Below are 18,777 nucleotides of genomic sequence, written 5' to 3'. Positions count from 1 at the left end.
TCTAATACAGAGAGAACATTTGTACTTATTTTTCTTTCTTTTTATATAAAGCTTTCTTTTAAGACCTGTTGGAGTTTTTCTTTACTTCAGGGAAATTGAGTCTGTACTCACCAGGGAATTGGTGGGAGGAAGGAATCGGGGAGATCGGTGTGTTGGATTGCTAGCCTGATGTTGCATTCCCTCTGGGGGAATAGGAAAGTACTTTTTGTTTCCAGGATTGGGAACAGAGAGGGAGATTCACTCTGTTTGGATTCACAGAGCTGGTGTCTGTGTATCTCTCCAGGAGCACCTGGAGGGGGGAAGGGAAAAAGGATTATTTCCCTTTGTTGTGAGACTCAAGGGATTTGGGTCTTGGGGTCCCCAGGGAAGGTTTTTCAGAGGGACCAGAGTGCCCCAAAACACTCTAATTTTTTGGGTGGTGGCAGCAGGTACCAGGTCCAAGCTGGTAACTAAGCTTGGAGGTTTTCATGCTAACCCCCATATTTTGGACGCTAAGGTCCAAATCTGGGACTAAGGTTATTACATGAGTGGCAGCTGGTGGGAGATAGACAGAACCCAGAAGCCAGTAGAAATATTATATTTTTCTTTTCTCTGCTAAGGGCTTTTTAGCAGAGAGAAGCAGTTGGTTTTAAAAGGGAACCAGAGAGAATTTTTTTTTTCTGCTCTCTCTCGCAGTTTGTGGCTTGCATGTTAAGGGTCTTTTGTCATGCAATAGCCCTCCCATTAGGAGGCAAGTACCGGCACTTATATGCATGCAAATAAAGTGGTTTTTCTGGTTTCCCTTCATTGAACATTAGCTAGAGAGAGAAAAGGAAAATTAACTAAAGGCACTGTTGCTAGGCAGACTTCAGGAGGCAACAGAGAACCTGCAGTTCAGAAGATAAACACCGGAGGGCACCCCAACACAAGAAAACAGGAACCATGACTTCTAAGGCAAAAATTGACGCCGAAGAACAAATCAAAGAAGCTGAACACAGGCGACAACTGGAAATAAAACAAAAAGAGATGGAGATGAAAGAAAGAGAAGAACAGATCAAAGAGGCAGCACACAAAAGAAAACTAGAAGAAGAAGAGATGGCCTACCGAAGGAAACAAGCAGAAGATGAGTTGGCCCACAGAAGGAAGCAAGAAGAAGAGGAGGCGGCCCACCACCGAGAAATGGAAAAACAACAAAAAGAGAATGAAGAGAAGGAAAAACAGAGAAAACATGAACTGGAGTTGGCAAAAGCTGGCCTGCCTGTGCCAGCCAACCCTAACAACCCGGCACCAAATATTGCTCCACAGCACAGAAAATTTCCCACCTACAAGGCAGGTGATGACACCGAGGCCTTCTTGGAAAATTTTGAAAGAGCCTGTCTTGGGTACAGCATTCCCGAAGACCAGTACATGGTAGAATTGAGGTCACAGCTCAGTGGACCTTTAGCAGAGGTGGCAGCTGAAATGCCTAAGCACCAAATGAATGACTATAAACTTTTCCTAACCAAGGCCAGATACAGGATGGGGATAACCCCAGATCATGCCCGTCGGCGCTTCAGAACCCAAAAGTGGAAACCAGAGGTGTCATTTCCCAAACACGCCTACTACATTGCAAAAAACTATGAGGCCTGGCTAACAGGAAACAACATTCAAACCTTGGAAGAACTGAACCTCCTCATACAAATGGAGCAGTTCTTGGATGGTGTTCCTGAAGACATCACGCGGTACATACAAGATGGAAACCCCAAGAATATCGCTGAGGCGGGGGAGATTGGAGCCAAATGGATGGAACTGGCAGAAAGCAAGAAAGCTACTGTCAAGGGGAACGATTACCCCAGGGGGCACACAGACCATAAACCCTACAACCGAGGACAGCCAAAGACCCCACATACCACCCAAGTAAAGCCACAGATACCCTACCCTTCAACCTCACCAGTCTCCAGTAACTCACCTCGGCCCAGTGACCCATCAGATGGAAGATGCTTTAAGTGTAATGAACTGGGACATATCAAGGCCAAGTGTCCCAAGAACACCATGCGAGTGCAATTCATTACACCACCATCACACCAAAGATCCCCAGGCCCGGATGCCTCTCAAATACCCTTGGAGCGAAGGGAAAATTTGAGAGTGGGCGGAAAGAAGGTTACTGCGTGGAGAGACACGGGGGCACAAGTGTCAGCTATCCACCAATCCTTCGTTGACCCCAAATTCATCAACCCAAAGGCCAAAGTTACAATTTACCCCTTCATGTCACAAGCTGTAGACTTGCCTACAGCTCAACTGCCTGTCCAGTACAAAGGCTGGTCAGGAATGTGGACTTTTGCAGTCTATGACAATTATCCTATCCCCATGCTACTGGGGGAAGACTTGGCCAACCAGGTGAGGCGGGCCAAGAGAGTGGGAATGGTTACACGTAGCCAAACCAGGCAAGCTTCCAGACCCATTCCTGTTCCTGAGCCGTCCACAGAGGCCCCGTCTGTGTTACCAGAGACCCAGACAGAGGTAGTGGACCCGGATTCCATGCCAACCACTGAAACAGCCACAGCACCTCCAGTCCCAGGCCCGGAACTGGAACAGCAACCAGCACCAGCAAGTGCAACCACATCTTCAAACTCAACGCCAGAGGGCGCCAGCGAGCCAGAACTGGCAGAAGCAAAAGACAGCCATACCCAAAAGGCTCAGCCAGAGCCTGAAATGCCCTCAGGTGCACCAGCGGAGAGCGGTTCACCAGCAACGGAAACAACCCCATCGCCTACAGCGCTTCCAGAGGGACCAAGCCCAAGTCCACAGTCTGAGGAAGAACTGGTGACCCCAGCCTCAAGGGAACAGTTCCAGACTGAGCAGGAAGCAGATGACAGCCTTCAGAAAGCTTGGGCGGCGGCACGGAGCACCCCACCGCCTCTCAGCTCTTCTAATCGATCCCAGTTTGTTATAGACCAAGGACTTTTATACAAGGAAATTCTTTCTGGTGGACACCGGGAAGAATGGCAGCCGCAAAAACAGTTGGTGGTTCCAACTAAGTACCGGGGGAAGCTCTTAAGCTTAGCCCATGATCATCCCAGTGGCCATGCTGGGGTGAACAGAACCAAGGACCGGTTGGGGAAGTCCTTCCACTGGGAGGGGATGGGCAAGGACGTTGCCAAGTATGTCCGGTCTTGTGAGGTATGCCAAAGAGTGGGAAAGCCTCAAGACCAGGTCAAGGCCCCTCTCCAGCCACTCCCCATAATTGAGGTCCCATTTCAGCGAGTAGCTGTGGATATTCTGGGTCCTTTCCCAAAAAAGACACCCAGAGGAAAGCAGTACGTACTGACTTTAGTGGACTTTGCTACCCGATGGCCAGAAGCAGTCGCTCTAGGCAACACCAGGGCTAACACTGTGTGCCTGGCCCTAACAGACATCTTTGCCAGGGTAGGTTGGCCCTCCGACATCCTTACAGATTCAGGGTCTAATTTCCTGGCAGGGACCATGGAAAAACTGTGGGAAACTCATGGGGTTAATCACTTGGTTGCCACCCCATACCACCATCAAACCAATGGCCTGGTGGAAAGGTTCAATGGAACTTTGGGGGCCATGATACGAAAATTCATCAACGAATTCTCCAATAATTGGGACCTAGTGTTGCAGCAGTTGCTGTTTGCCTACAGGGCTGTACCACATCCCAGTTTAGGGTTTTCACCATTTGAACTGGTGTATGGTCACGAGGTTAAGGGGCCATTACAGTTGGTGAAGCAGCAATGGGAGGGGTTTACGCCTTCTCCAGGAACTAACATTCTGGACTTTGTAAGCAACCTACAAAGCACCCTCCGACACTCTTTAGCCCTTGCTAGAGAGAACCTAAAGGATGCTCAAGAAGAGCAAAAGGCCTGGTATGACAGACATGCCAGAGATCGGTCCTTCAAGGTAGGAGACCAGGTTATGGTCTTGAAGGCGCAACAGGCCCATAAGATGGAAGCATCATGGGAAGGGCCCTTCACGGTCCAAGAGCGCCTGGGAGCTGTAAACTACCTCATAGCATTTCCCAATTCCTCACTAAAGCCTAAAGTGTACCATGTTAATTCTCTCAAGCCTTTCTATTCCAGAGACTTACAGGTTTGTCAGTTTACAGTCCAGGGAGATGATGCTGAGTGGCCTGACGGTGTCTACTACGACGGGAAAAAAGACGGTGGCGTGGAAGAGGTGAACCTCTCAACCACTCTGGAACGTCTGCAGCGGCAGCAAATCAAGGAGCTGTGCACTAGCTTCGCCCCATTGTTCTCAGCCACCCCAGGACGGACTGAACGGGCATACCACTCCATTGATACAGGTAATGCTCACCCAATCAGAACCCCACCCTACCGAGTGTCTCCTCATGCCCAAGCTGCTATAGAACGGGAGATCCAAAACATGCTACAGATGGGTATAATCCGCTCATCTACCAGTGCATGGGCATCTCCAGTGGTTCTGGTACCCAAACCAGATGGGGAAATACGCTTTTGCGTGGACTACCGTAAGCTAAATGCTGTAACTCGTCCGGACAACTATCCAATGCCACGTACCGATGAGCTATTGGAAAAGTTGGGACGTGCCCAGTTCATCTCTACAATAGACTTAACCAAGGGGTACTGGCAAGTACCGCTAGATGAACCTGCCAAGGAGAGGTCAGCATTCGTCACCCATGCGGGGGTGTATGAATTCAATGTCCTTCCTTTCGGCCTTCGAAATGCACCCGCCACCTTCCAGAGGCTGGTAGATGGTCTACTAGCTGGACTGGGAGAATTTGCAGTTGCCTACCTCGATGATGTGGCCATTTTTTCAGACTCCTGGCCCGAACACCTACTACACCTGGAAAAGGTCTTTGAGCGCATCAGGCAGGCAGGACTAACTGTTAAGGCCAAAAAGTGTCAAATAGGCCAAAACAGAGTGACTTACCTGGGGCACCAGGTGGGTCGAGGAACCATAAACCCCCTACAGGCCAAGGTAGATGCTATCCAAAAGTGGCCTGTCCCACGGTCCAAGAAGCAGGTCCAATCCTTCTTAGGCTTGGCCGGATACTACAGGCGATTTGTACCACACTACAGCCAAATCGCTGCCCCACTGACCGACCTGACCAAAAAGACCCAGCCAAATGCAGTTAAGTGGACTGATGAGTGTCAAAAGGCCTTTACCCAACTTAAGGCAACGCTCATGTCTGACCCTGTGCTCAGGGCCCCGGATTTTGACAAGCCATTCCTAGTAACCACAGATGCATCTGAGCGTGGTATAGGAGCAGTGCTCATGCAGGAAGCAACAGATCACAACTTCCATCCTGTCGTGTTTCTCAGCAAGAAACTGTCTGAGAGGGAAAGTCACTGGTCAGTCAGTGAAAAGGAATGCTATGCCATTGTGTACGCCCTGGAAAAGCTACGCCCATATGTTTGGGGACGGCGGTTCCAACTACAAACTGACCATGCTGCACTAAAGTGGCTTCATACTGCCAAGGGGAACAACAAGAAACTTCTTCGTTGGAGTTTAGCTCTCCAAAATTTTGATTTTGAAATTCAACACATCACAGGAGCTTCTAATAAAGTTGCTGATGCACTCTCCCGTGAGAGTTTCCCAGAATTCAGTAGTTAAAAAGTGTTCTTAAAATGTAGAAGTCTGTTAGTTATATACTTAGGAGTATATGTAAAGGTGTATGTGTTGTATTAATCTGTTTATTTTCAAGTTCTAGAAGGAAATCGCCGCCAGTGAGCTTCCCCACTGTCTGCAATTTGGGGGGCGTGTCATAAACAGATAGCTAAGGGTTAATGTCTCTTTCACCTGAAGCACCTGACCAGAGGACCAATCAGGAAACCGGATTTTTTTCAACTTTGGGTGGAGGGAATTGAGTGTCTAAGGTTTTTTGTTTTCTGCCTGCCTGCTTTCTCTGAGCTTTGGAGAAGTAGTTCTACTTTCTAGTCTTCTGTTTCCAAGTGTAAGGACAAAGAGATCAGATAGTAAGTTATATGGTTTCTTTTCTTTGGTATTTGCATGAATATAAGTGCTGGAGTGCTTTGATTTGTATTCTTTTTGAATAAGGCTGTTTATTCAATATTCTTTTAAGCAATTGACCCTGTGTTGTATCATCTTAATACAGAGAGAACATTTGTACTTATTTTTCTTTCTTTTTATATAAAGCTTTCTTTTAAGACCTGTTGGAGTTTTCTTTACTTCAGGGAAATTGAGTCTGTACTCACCAGGGAATTGGTGGGAGGAAGAAAAGGGGAGATCTGTGTGTTGGATTGCTAGCCTGATGTTGCATTCCCTCTGGGGGAATAGGAAAGTACTTTTTGTTTCCAGGATTGGGAACAGAGAGGGGGAGTCCCTTTGTGTAGTTTCACAGAGCTTGTGTCTGTGTATCTCTCCAGGAGCACCTGGAGGGGGGAAGGGAAAAAGGATTATTTCCCTTTGTTGTGAGACTCAAGGGATTTGGGTCTTGGGGTCCCCAGGAAAGGTTTTTCAGGGGGACCAGAGTGCCCCAAAACACTCTAATTTTTTGGGTGGTGGCAGCAGGTACCAGGTCCAAGCTGGTAACTAAGCTTGGAGGTTTTCATGCTAACCCCCATATTTTGGACGCTAAGGTCCAAATCTGGGACTAAGGTTATTACAAAGGTAAATTTAGAAAAAGCACAATTGGTGCAACCACAGGTATAGGTACCACTTAGGTACAGTGATCGGGAAGGAGGGGAGGCAAGTGGATCAGCACAAGGTGAAAGCGTTACTGGATATGTCTGTCCCTACGGATGTGCACTCTTTACCAGTTCTGCTGGGTGGGTTCAATTTCCTACGGCCACATATCTATAAATATGCAGAGATCACACTTCCCTTATGGAAGTTATTAAAGAAAAAGACACAATGGGAATGGGGACCAGAACAAGAGTCGGCCTTAAATACCTTAAAGCAAAAGGCTGTCACAGCCCCAGCTTTACGCTTTCCTGATGAATCAAAGCCCTTCGTTATCAGACTAGCTGCAAATGAGGTTACATTAGCAGCTACTCTCGGACAAAACAACGAGGAAGGCAAACTAGAGCCGGTAGCATATGATTCTAAAAAACGTCAAGGTGCTGAGTTGAATTTTGACCCTTGTGAGCGTGAATGTTTAGCAGCCGTTTGGGCAATCCAGTCCTTGAACCTCTCATGAGCACAGCAGCTACCACAATTCAAAGCACTCACATTCCCCTCAAATATATCTTATCTGGCAAATTGATCGGGAGTAAGGTCTCCAGTCCACGCATAGCTCAATGGACCCTCATCCTGGTCAATAGAGGGGTCCTTACCGAAACAGTATCTAAGCCTGATTCATTGACTCAGGCTTTAACTGAAAAAGGGACTAAGCAGGAATGTCCCAAGGTTACTTTAGAACAGAGAATTGCACTGGTGGAAGCACCTCCCTTAAGGGGTTTAGACACAGCAGGGCAGGAGAAGCATATCTGGTTTACTGATGGCAGCTGGGTAGTAATTAAAGGGAAACGATGTATTAAATATGCTGCCATAAACCTAGAGGAGGAAGTGATTCAAGGGGATTTGGATCATGGCTCAGCGCGACATGCGGAGCTCCAGGCCGTATATCAAGTGTTAAAGTTCTAGGAACCCTCTCCCAGACCAGTCTCTCTCTAAGCAGCCAGTGATTTTTGCGTGAAAGGCAGACAGGATTGGCTGTTTGACTGGCAGCGGAATCACTGGGAGGGAGCAGATGGGAAGGAGCTAGCAGACCTAGACGGGTGGAGGTGGATCCATGCTTGGGTGACAAGAAGCCCCAATCAGTTAAAAATCCGGCACGCTAAAGCCCACAGCAGAGCGCTCAGTTCTGAAGCCACGTGGAACAGGCCAGCCGATGCCATACCCCGGCAGCAGGACGTAGCGGTTGTAACTAGAAGCCAGACCCGCACTAGCGAGCTCATTGCTGATACTCTGCTGCTATCTAGCGATGTCAGTAATCATTGCAGCCGAACTCCGGGAAAAACGGAATAGCAGGAGCTGCTTAGCGTGGCACATCAGTTCATGCACGAGGGGATAGCAGGGACCTTAAGAAGGCTAAGGCAGGTAGCAGACTGGGAAGGGGTGGAGGATGATGTAAAAACACGGGTGCAAAATTGTGTGCACTGTGCAAAGGACAAAGCTCGTCCCCCGCACTGGCAACCCATGATGCACCAGAGACAGGTGGGACCATGGCACAGAATACAGATGGATTTTATTGATAAGTTGCCTAGACGTAAAGAAGGATTCCAATATTTGTTGGTTACTATAGATTCATTTTCAGGATGGGTGGAAGCATTCCTCACTAGGGATAATAGTGCTAGGACTGCATCTAAAAAGCTCTTCACTGAAGTGGTGTGCAGATATGGAACCCCTGAGGTTATAGACTCAGATAATGGAAGTGCATTTGTGGGGCAAATTTTCATAATGATGTTACAAGACCTAGGGATCACCCAGAAATTCCACATCCCATTCCGACCCCGGTCCTGTGGCCAGGCGGAAAGGATGAATCGCACTATTAAAGAGGCACTGCAAAAAGTAGTAAACCATACTGGTAAGGCTTGGCCTGAGAAACTACCTCTAATCTTAGCTGCCATTCACAGTAGTGACAGGCTGAGAACTAAGGCCTGGTCTACACTAGGCGTTTAAACCGATTTTAGCAGCGTTAAACCGATTTAACCCTGCGCACCCGTCCACACAATGAGGCCCTTTATATCGATATAAAGGGCTCTTTAAATCAGTTTCTGTACTCCTCCTCGACAAGAGGAGTAGCGCTAAAATCAGTATTACCATATCGGATTAGGGTTAGTGTGGCCGCAAATGGACAGTATTGGCCTCTGGGGGGGTATCCCACAGTGCACCACTGTGACCGCTCTGGACAGCAATCTCAGCTCGGATGCAGTGGCCAGGTAGACAGGAAAAGCCCCGCGAACTTTTGAACTTCATTTCCTGTTTGCCCAGCATGGAGCTCTGATCAGCACAGGTGGCAATGCAGTCCCAAATCCAAAAAGAGCTCCAGCATGGACCGTACGGGAGATACTGGATCTGATCGCTGTATGGGGAGACAAATGATTTTTGCCCCATCAGGCACTGGGCTCTCAACCCAGAATTCCAAGGGGCTGGGGAGACTGCGGGAACTATGGGATAGCTATGGAATAGCTACCCACAGTACAACGCTCCGGAAATCGATGCTAGTCTCGGACCATGGACGCACACGGCCAAATTAATGTGCTTAGTGTGGCTGTGTGTACTCAACTTTATACAATCTGTTTTACAAAACCGGGTTATGTAAAATCGGAATAATCCCACAGTGTAGATGTACCCTAAGATCCAGCCACACCAAATTCTTTTTGGACAACCAACGAAGTTAATGATTGATCCTGAACATTTTACTATACACTCAGAGGATTGATCATCCTACAGCCACCCTGAATGATTATTTCCAATGGCTAAAACAATTACAAGAGAATAAAACCACATTACAGTGCAGGATCAATCAGGCTATTGAACATATGAATGAGAAAATGCAAAAACAAAGAACCAATGAACCTAATTTACGGGAAGTTGGAGATTGAGTAATGTATTTAAAATTGTGTAAGAAGGATCACACCTTAGAATCTAAATGGATAGGTCCATAGTCCATAGTTGACCATCTCAGCCCTCTGGTACCGCATTGAGAAAGATGGTAAACGTAAATGAGTCCACGTATCCCAGATCAAACTGTTTTCTTAATAGCATGTGCTTCATCCCTTCTAGGTATCACTGTCACCGAATCCCTTATAAGGAATCTGGAGAGTTTCAGCTGGTTGCCTCCAGCCGGAATCCTGGTATCATAAACTAGTCAACAATTTTATTTCCCTCTCACAAACTGCGCAAGCGTTTACAGGAGAACACTGGTGGAAACGGACTGAAGGACATAACAAAAATGTTACTATTTTGGGGATTCCTGGCACAATTATTCACCTTGGGAACATCCAGTGCACATTGGGGGATCCAGTGGTTTAATTTTACCACTGGAAACCAGATCCAAATTGTACCAATATCTAACCATACGTTACATGGACCCTTTGAACTACTTACATTACATGTCTGGGTAAATATCACACCCTATGACCATGATTGTATATTTGAGGTTAGCTCACCTACCCAGCCTATAATAGATCACAATCATCATTGTCACCCCATCCTCCCTGGATACCATACATTCCCACCCTTTAAACCAGGACCCCTAGAGACTCGGACAATAACAGTATGGGTGAATGAAACCAAATTAGTAGGAAGTACAACAGTGCTGTTTTTAAATGGTTCACAACCCATAAAAGTGCCCTGTCCTCATTTGCTTAAGATGCAGCCTCCCATAGAGGCACAAGTGGTGCCATTAATTGTAACCTTACACCTTTCAATAAACTGGACCAGGAATAATTTAACTCTAACTCGGCCAGAATGTGCACACTACAGCTCCCCCCTATTTGAAGCGTGGTTCAAATCCTTACAACCAGAACATCCCTTCCCTTGCCAGCGATGAGGGAGAACAGATACCTTGTTAGGAGGTATAGGAGCAGGGACCGGAATTCTAAATTCAGTAGATCTAGAAGCACTGAAAAATAAGGCCAGTATGGTAGAAACATTGCATCATACTATTGTACAAGGGCAAGAGCACCAGATCGCTGAATTGGTACAAACTGGGGCAGACACAATGAACTTGCAATGGCAGACGTGGGAACTTGTTAACCAGGCATTCTGGGCTCAATATGCCACCACGAGGGACATAACGAACAAAATGGCGTTAGGTTTGTGGTGTTCCAAACAACAAATATTCGCTGTTATGCTGCCAGAAAGGGAGATGAACTGGGTATGAGCTAAAGATATGACAGTCTTAACTCCTCTGCTGACAAAACATGAAAATAACTTTTCCTCCCTTACCTTTCTGGATGGTACAAGGCCCTGGAATCGAATGGACACACATTGACCCTCATGGGACACATCACTATACAAGTAATAGGGGTCCAACCCCACAAATATAAAGTTACTCTGTGGCCCTTCATAGCCCTCCCAGTTCTCCAGGGCAGACATCCGTGGGCCCCTCGATTGGTGGGAACATATTTGAACGAACAAGGGGAAATCATAGACCATCGCTTGTGTTCCAGGTGGACTGCACAACAATGGGTATGTCCTACTTTACCAAAATTAGAAGAGCCCTGCTCCTTACAATATAAAAGTTTGGCAACTTGTTACTGGGATGAACTATATAACAGTACTACAAGAGTGTATTTTGATAGGAAAAGTTGTGTCTGTGCCATTAGATTAGAGAAGCTTGTATGGCAAGACAAATACATCTCAGAACCGCCAGCAGAACAGTGTATGTATAATATAACTACGTTAAAAACTCCCACCCTAACCTATTACTTCCCAACTCATGAGGATAAAAGAACTAACACACTGGATACCAGTAATATTCTAGACTTTAACTTCACTTTGGGGCTCAGTTGGACAAATCTGTACAAACTAATACAGGAAAATATACAAATTAGCCAATTAACTGAAACCACACGGACCCAGGTTCAGACACGCAGTTTGGCTGTTTTACATCAGGGATCTGAAATATTAAGAGTATCTGCACAAGCAGAACAAATCATGATGCACCATTGGTATGATATTTTAAAGGGATGGTCCCCCTCTTGGTCTTCAACTTTAACAATTATGTTACATCCAATTGTTGTTTTCTTTATTCTGATAAGTTTAATGTTAATTATAATGTGTGGCAAGTGCTGCTGGATGAAAAGGCTAGACTTTAAGCTAAAACCACAAGCTCATATGGTTTCCCAATATGTAGTCTTAAAACAATTACATAGTGTGACCCATTCAATACCCCTGGATTGAAGGGTCAAAAGGGGGACAAAGTAGAACTGATGTGAATGAAATTGTTTTTAGTTATTCACTGTATCATTGTAACTTCTGTTCACCATTTCATTACACTTGCCATTTTGCCTACATTGTAACTTCTGTGCACTACTGTAATTCAAAACCCATTTTAAAATGCTTACTCCATTTTGTGGAAGGTTTGTGCTGCAGCCTTCATTTTTGCGAGCCCTGCTATAATTTTAATAGTCTAGTTTAGATGTGTGACTGAGGTATGTATGGGGGATAGAATCAACCTCCATCGCCAGCCTGTCCTGATGAGATAAAGTTCAATTACCAACGGCTGAAGACCTAGACAACAGCCCTAAACAAAGTAAGAAGCATCCACCCTAAAAAGAAAAGGACAACAGAACAACAGAAGGAAGATCAGAGCCAGGTCCGAGGCTGAAAGTCATGCCTGCAATTGATGGGTGATCAATCCAAACCCAGAGGCAGCGTGACACAGCAAGACCTATAGACTTTGAATCCAAACTAAAAGCTTATAAAACAGAAGGGTGAGATGAGAGACTTTGGGTAAGGTTCTGCTATCAACATCGAGGGGCATCGGTGCGTGCCCGACAGAGACCCAGCACCTCCTCCTGCTCAGCTTTCCTGGCCAGTTAGCTGCCATGAGCTCCAATCCCCAGCTGTGAACTCAAGCCACGAACTCGGGACTGGTAACTATCCAGCAGCTGCAGAACATTTGGCGGGGGGTGGGGGGGTGTATGTGTATAAGTATTAAGGTATTTGCTAGTAGTTATAGATCATAATAAATGTGATATCTTTGTCTTGACCCCTAAAACGATCCTGTGTAGTTTTGTCTGTACAACACTGGGCCCCGCTAAACATGCCCATGCTCAGCTCCTGCCAGCACCAGAGCAGCCCCCTCCTGGTAATGTGGGGCCCCAAAACATCCCCAACCCCCCAGGTGTTGTAAGCACTGCTCTCATTGACTGTGAGTCGGGGCAGAGGCCAGGAACGCCCCAGCGTCCTGCCTCCCAGCCCACTGCCGCTGGCATTAGTGTCCAGGTGCCCACAGGCTTTGCAACAGTCGGGCTGGGTTTAAAAGTCAGGCCATTCCCTTACCAGGCGAGGCCTGAGTGTGGTGTCTCCATGCCAAGATGGAGGTGATGGCACCTCCCACCACCCATAGCCCCCCTCTTACCCCGCCTTCACTGCCAGCCTCTCACCGTTATCCAGCACCCGTCCCCATCCCGCCCACACGCTGTACCGCACTGACCCTCTGGGACAGCTCAAAGCAGCTGGGCTCGGGCCCCTTGGCCCCGCTGCGCTGCAGGTCAGTACCAGGGCCAGGAGCGCTCATGGGGAGACGCAGAACCACGGTGCTGCTGTTGGTCGGGGGCTGCGTGCCAGCAGGTGGGGGTGGCCATCAGTGCAGTCCCGCTGGTTCAGCCCTTTACTGGCAGTGGCTTGTCGACTGACGGGGGAGCAGCCCCGAGCCAGGCTGCATGGGGAACTAGCGGGAGTTCTGGGACCCGACTCCCCAACAAGGGGCAGGGCGGCCATTGCTGCTGACTGGGGCTTGGCCTGGCTCCTAGTGCCCACTGGGGCCCCTCAGCCTGGTGTTTCATGGCACTTGCTCGGCACTGAGCTGGCGTGGGGCCATTGGCCCTGGCCCTAGAGCCTGGCGGGTGTGCTGCCTGCTCGCCATAGCCCTGCATTTCCCTGGCCTGGCATCCTTCCCAGGAGCCCCCGTGCTGCTGGCCACAGCCCTGCCCTGGGCTTCACTGGCTGGGGGGGGGGATCAGGGGAGCACAGACCCCCCAGCAGCCAAAGGGAACCCCTAGTAAAGAGCCGGGCAGCAACCTCGGGAGGGCACTGGCCTGGCGCCCCCGGCTGGGGGGGTTTCAGCACCGGAGCCCTCCTGTGGGCTAATGTCTGGGGGTGTGGGAGTGGGGTGCTGGCTGTTCTTGTTGGGGGGTTGGTTGAAGGGGTTCTTGGTGTCTGGGGGGAGTTTGGCCCTGAGGGTTTTTTGGGGAGGAGGCATTTGGCCCTGAGGTGTCTGGGGGGGAATGGCTTTAGGGGGTTCTATGCATGGGGAGGTGGCATTTGGCCCTGAGGGGAATCGGGGGTGTGGGTGGGACTGAGCCTGAGGGGATGTGGGAGAGGAGAGTTGGGCACTAGGGGTGTCTCTGTGGACAAGGGGTGGAGTGTGGCCCTCAGAGATTTATGGGGTGTGGGGGAAGGATTGGGCCTGTCTGCCAGAAGCTGGGAATGGCCGACAGGGGATGGATCACTTGGTGATTCCCTGTTCTGTTCATTCCCTCTGGGGCACCTGGCACTGGCCACTGTGGGCAGACAGGATACTGGGCTGGATGGACCTTTGCTCTGACCCAGCGTGGCCATTCTTATGTTCAGTTTGGCCATGAGGGGACTCATGAGGGGCTGGGCCCAAGGGGTTTCAGGAGGGGAGGGGAAGCTTGGCCATGAGGGGACAGGGAGGTGAGAATTGGGCCCAAGGGGTTTCTCTGTGTATGGGAGGGGGCAATAGGTCTTGGCTGTGATGAGACTGGGGGGAGGTTGGAGGGGAGTGTTTGGCCCCAGCAGTTCTTGGTGTGGAGCTGCGTGTCCGGCCCAAGGTGTGGGGGGTCCCCAGGGAGATGGCCCTGAAGGGCCAGGGTGGGAAAGGGGGCTTGGCCCAGAGGGGTGTCTTGTGGGGCAGGTGTGGGTGGGCTGATGCTGAGGGGAGCTCTGAGAAGGGGCTTGGGGTTGGGGGAACTGTGGGCTAAATGCCCCTTCCCCCAGGCCCAAACCCATTCCCCAGAGGGGATTCTCGGGTGGGGGTGGAGGGCAGATGGGGAAGGGTACAGTAGGGCCCTTAGGGGCCATGGAGGTTTGTCCTTCGGCTCCAAGGGGTTGCTCCAGTGATTTCCCTACACCCCCCCCCAGGGGCAGTGTACACCCCCCCTGAATTTCCCCAACACCCTCCCCCCCCAGTTTTGTGAGCTAGTTACATACCAATTCAGTGACTGTTTGGAAATCTGAATTTAAACTGAAACATTAATACACACTTTAAGAGTTTATACAGTGTATGATAAAATGTGTATCTGAAAAAGAATAATAGATTTGAAAAGTATGAACATAGACTAGCTTCCTTGCTTCCTTATACAGCTGTTTTTTATGATGTCAGGGCATTCATTTCGGTGATGTTGGCCAACCTAAGAATTTCAAATGATGATTTGTAAGCAAAGTCTAAATGAGCTCTCCCTGACAGCTAGTGATGAGCTGGGGCTGTGGGGCCAGATTATATTTACATTCACACATAATCTACTAGGTATCCAGCAAACAGAGCTGTGTTGTCCAAGTGATAGATTTTGGCTGGGGTTGGGTTACAAACCACTGGAATGTGGGGGGAATGGGGAATGAAATGTTGTTCTTATTGTATGAGTAAAGGGCAGTAGAACTGTACTTAGCCTGTGCTGACTGAGGGCATCAAGAGAGAGGGTGGGAAACCTGTCCCTATCCACTGTTTAAAGACAGAGCTGATTAGGCTCCATAGAGAGTCTCTTGTTCTGTTAAGTGACCACTGCAGCGGAAATCACTGACAATCAGGTCCAAGTGCTTAGTCCTGTGGTGGGGACAGTGTTCCTGTGGGGACAGTGTTTTTGTGTAAGAGACGGCCCAGTCTGCACTAGCAGCGAGGTTCCCCCACTGAGAGCTCAGCTGAAATCACTGAGAGCTGGTGGAACCTCAAGAGACCAACTCGCAGAGGTCACAGGGGCAGGTGGCAGCCGGCAGCTGAAGGTGACTGTGCAGGGCCATTGGCAACAGAGTGGTGGAGTGAACGGTGGCACAATGAACAGCCATGGCCAGAGTGAACAGTGAGCAGCTGGAGGAACGAGCAAGGTGCTTTCTGGCTCCCCCACTGGGAGCTGAACTCAAGTGAAAGCACTTCTGAACTCTGAGTCTCCACTGACCAAGGAGAACACCGGTGAGTGGAGTGCGGTGGAGGGAAAAGTGAGGGGCACGTTAAATAAACATTTGATTGTCGGACTATATTTTAGAGACTTTCCTCCAGAATGCTAGATTTGTGACTGGGAATGGAAACTTATATAAATATGTTTCCTAGTAGGCCAAGATTTTTAAAATGCATTATTTGCAAGGCTGTTATCTCACATCGTTGCTATCTTGGGAGGTCATTATATTGGGGAGTTTCTGTACTAAACATTTTTATTATTATAATTAATTTTTACATAAGAATGGTCATACTGGGTCAGATCAACGGTCTATATAGCCCAGTATCCTGTCTTATAACAGTGGCCAATGCCAGGTGCTTCAGAGGGAATGAACAGAACAGGGAATCATCAAGTGCCCATCCCCTCTTGCCCATTCCCAGCTTCTGGCAAACAGGCTAGGGACACTCAGAGCATGGTGTTGCATCCCTCTCTATCCTGGCTAATAGCCACAGATGGACCTGTTCTCCGGGAATTTATCTAGTCCTTTTTATAATCCTGCTATAGTTTTGGTCTTCACAGCATCCCCTGGCAAAGAATTCCCTGGGTTGACTTTATATTGGGTGAAGAAGTACTTCCTTTTGTTTTTTTTTAAAACCAGCTGCCTATTAATTTCATTGGGTGACTGCTAGTTCTTCTGTTATGTGAAGGATTAAATAAAATTTCCTTATTCACTTTCTTCGCACCAGTCAAGATTTTATAGACCTCTATCATATCCCCCCTTAGTTGTCTCTTTTCTAAGCTGAAAATTCCCAGTCATTTTAGTCTCTCCTCCTGTTTCATACCCCTGATCATTTCAGTTGCCCATCTCTGTACCTTTTCCAATTCCAATATATCTTTTTTGGGATGGGTGACCAGATCTGCACACGGTATTCAAGATGTGGGCATGTACCATGGATTTATATAGAGGCAACATGATATTTTCTGTCTTATTATCTCTCCCTTTCTTAATGATTCCCAACATTGTTTGCTTTTTTGGCTGCTGCTGCACATCGAGTGGATGTTTTCAGAGAACTATCCACAGTGACTCCAAGATCTCTTTCGTGAGTGTTAACAGCTAATTCAGATGCCATCATTTTGTATGTATAGTTGAGATTGCTTTCCCATGTGCATTACTTTGCATTTATCAACATTGAATTTAATTTGCCATTTTGTTGCCCAGTTACCCAGTTTTGTGAGATCCCTTTGTAGCTCTTCGCAGTCTGCCTGGGACTTAACTATCTTGAATAGTTTTGTATCATCTGCAAATTTTGCCACCTCACTGTTTACCCATTTTTCCAGATGAATATGTTGAACAGTATTGGTCCCAGTACTAACCCCTCAAGGACACCACTATTTATCTCTCTCCATTCTGAAAACTGATAATTTACTCCTACCCTTTGTTTCCCATCTTTTAACCAGTTACTGATCCATGTGAGGACTGCCCTCTTATCCCATGATAGCTTACTTTTCAAAAGTTAATTTAAATTAAATACATTTAAAAAAAAATTTTTTTTTTTTGAAATCTAGATCTGTTATGTGTTCTGGTGGAACCTGCCTTTTCCTTATGTTAAATTTGCATAATCCTAACAAAACATTTACTTTATTCATATCTTTTATATCTCTCATTGGACCTGACACCCCCTCTGTAAATTCGAACACCCCCCCTAATTTCAATTTCTGGGGAAACCACGGGCTTGCTCTGGGGAATTGAGCCCTGAGAGGTTTCTGGGTGCTGGGTGGATTCAGGCCTGCGGAGAAGAGACAATGCAGCATGGCATCCCGGTGGTGCAGCCTGAGGGCTGGCTGGGCGGCCTGGGAGTGCTGCCGCCCCAGCTGGAAGAGGGCAGACCCATGCCTGGGAGCCCTGCTCCACAGCTTGGCTGCTAGTGCATGGGCTGGAGCGGCCCTGCTCCCAGCTCGCTCACTCTCTGCCCTTCACGAAGCAGGCCCACCTGCTCCACAGGACACAGGCCTGAGTCCACGTCCCAATCTCTTACCCCAAAGGTTTTCCCCCGCACCCCTCACCGTAGTGTCGAAGGCTGGGGGTCCGGCCTGACTCCAGGCCCAGGAACAGCACAGGGGACCAGCAGCTAGGGCAGAGAAGCAGCCTTGGTTCATCTTGTTACAGGGAGGGACTCCACATACAACGGGCATCCAAGCTGCTGCCCCCATCCGGGCTCCAGCGCAAGCCAGGCGGGATGCAGAAAGGAACCTGGTCTTCCCTTGGGCCGGAGGGCTGAGTGGGGGCAGGCCTGCTCGTGCTGGCCGGGTAGGGAGGAGGTGATGCTGCAGGAGCTGGTTCTTGCAGACACTGTTGAAAACATCCCGCTGCTGCTGAAGAGGGTGGCCCCACGTTTCAGGCCCCACGGGTGTGTCACACAGGTGAGAGCTTTGCTTGGCCATTACCCAGGTGCCCATCACCTTGTTACCTCGGCTGCAGGTGGGTGCATGGCGCAAGGAGGATTTAGGGAGGGCACAGTGCCCGCAGCATCCTCATTCCCTTTGGAAAGATGAAGGGCCCGACAAAGTATGACTGATGCCTGAATTCTCATAGACTCATAGGTCAGAAGGGACCAATACGATCATCTAGTCTGACCTCCTGTCTTTGCTGCTGCTGCAGCCTCCATTTTAGCTCCTTCCTGGGTCTCTTCTAAAGAGCATGCGGTATTCCTGTACCTCGCTCTCAGCACTCCTGTTCCCATGGCTACTGCCCAGAACCCAGCCTCTGCAGGGCGAGCACCAGCAGCACAGACCCAGCTCTGTCACTAGTTACCATACGTCCACTCCCCCGGGAAGTGAGAGCCCCTGTGCACAGGCGGCCGAGCACCAAGAAGGGACCAGCCCATGCTCCAGCGATGGAGGAAGAGCAGCCCTTCAGGGCACCAGCGTATTAGCGGAGTTTGCTTTCTGCACCTCAGCCATGTCTCAGGAAACCAGGCCGTGGCCCCAGACTCCAATACTCACAAGGGCCTGC

The 18,777-nt window shown here is 48.7% G+C and overlaps 1 long non-coding RNA gene across 1 annotated transcript in view; it reads left to right on the top strand.

The window, feature by feature from the left end:
* The first annotated feature begins 12,121 nt into the window (after positions 1–12,121).
* LOC127044516 (uncharacterized) overlaps positions 12,122–18,777 on the top strand; it is a 109,857-nt gene continuing 103,201 nt past the window's right edge. The window contains exon 1 of the long non-coding RNA XR_007772520.1: positions 12,122–12,244. This is a non-coding gene — a long non-coding RNA (uncharacterized LOC127044516). The remainder of the gene's footprint in view (positions 12,245–18,777) is intronic.

The sequence above is a fragment of the Gopherus flavomarginatus genome, chromosome 2, assembly GCF_025201925.1.
Source record: "Gopherus flavomarginatus isolate rGopFla2 chromosome 2, rGopFla2.mat.asm, whole genome shotgun sequence".
Classification (NCBI taxonomy): Eukaryota; Metazoa; Chordata; order Testudines; family Testudinidae; genus Gopherus; species Gopherus flavomarginatus.
This window is presented reverse-complemented; position numbering and strand designations above follow the sequence as displayed.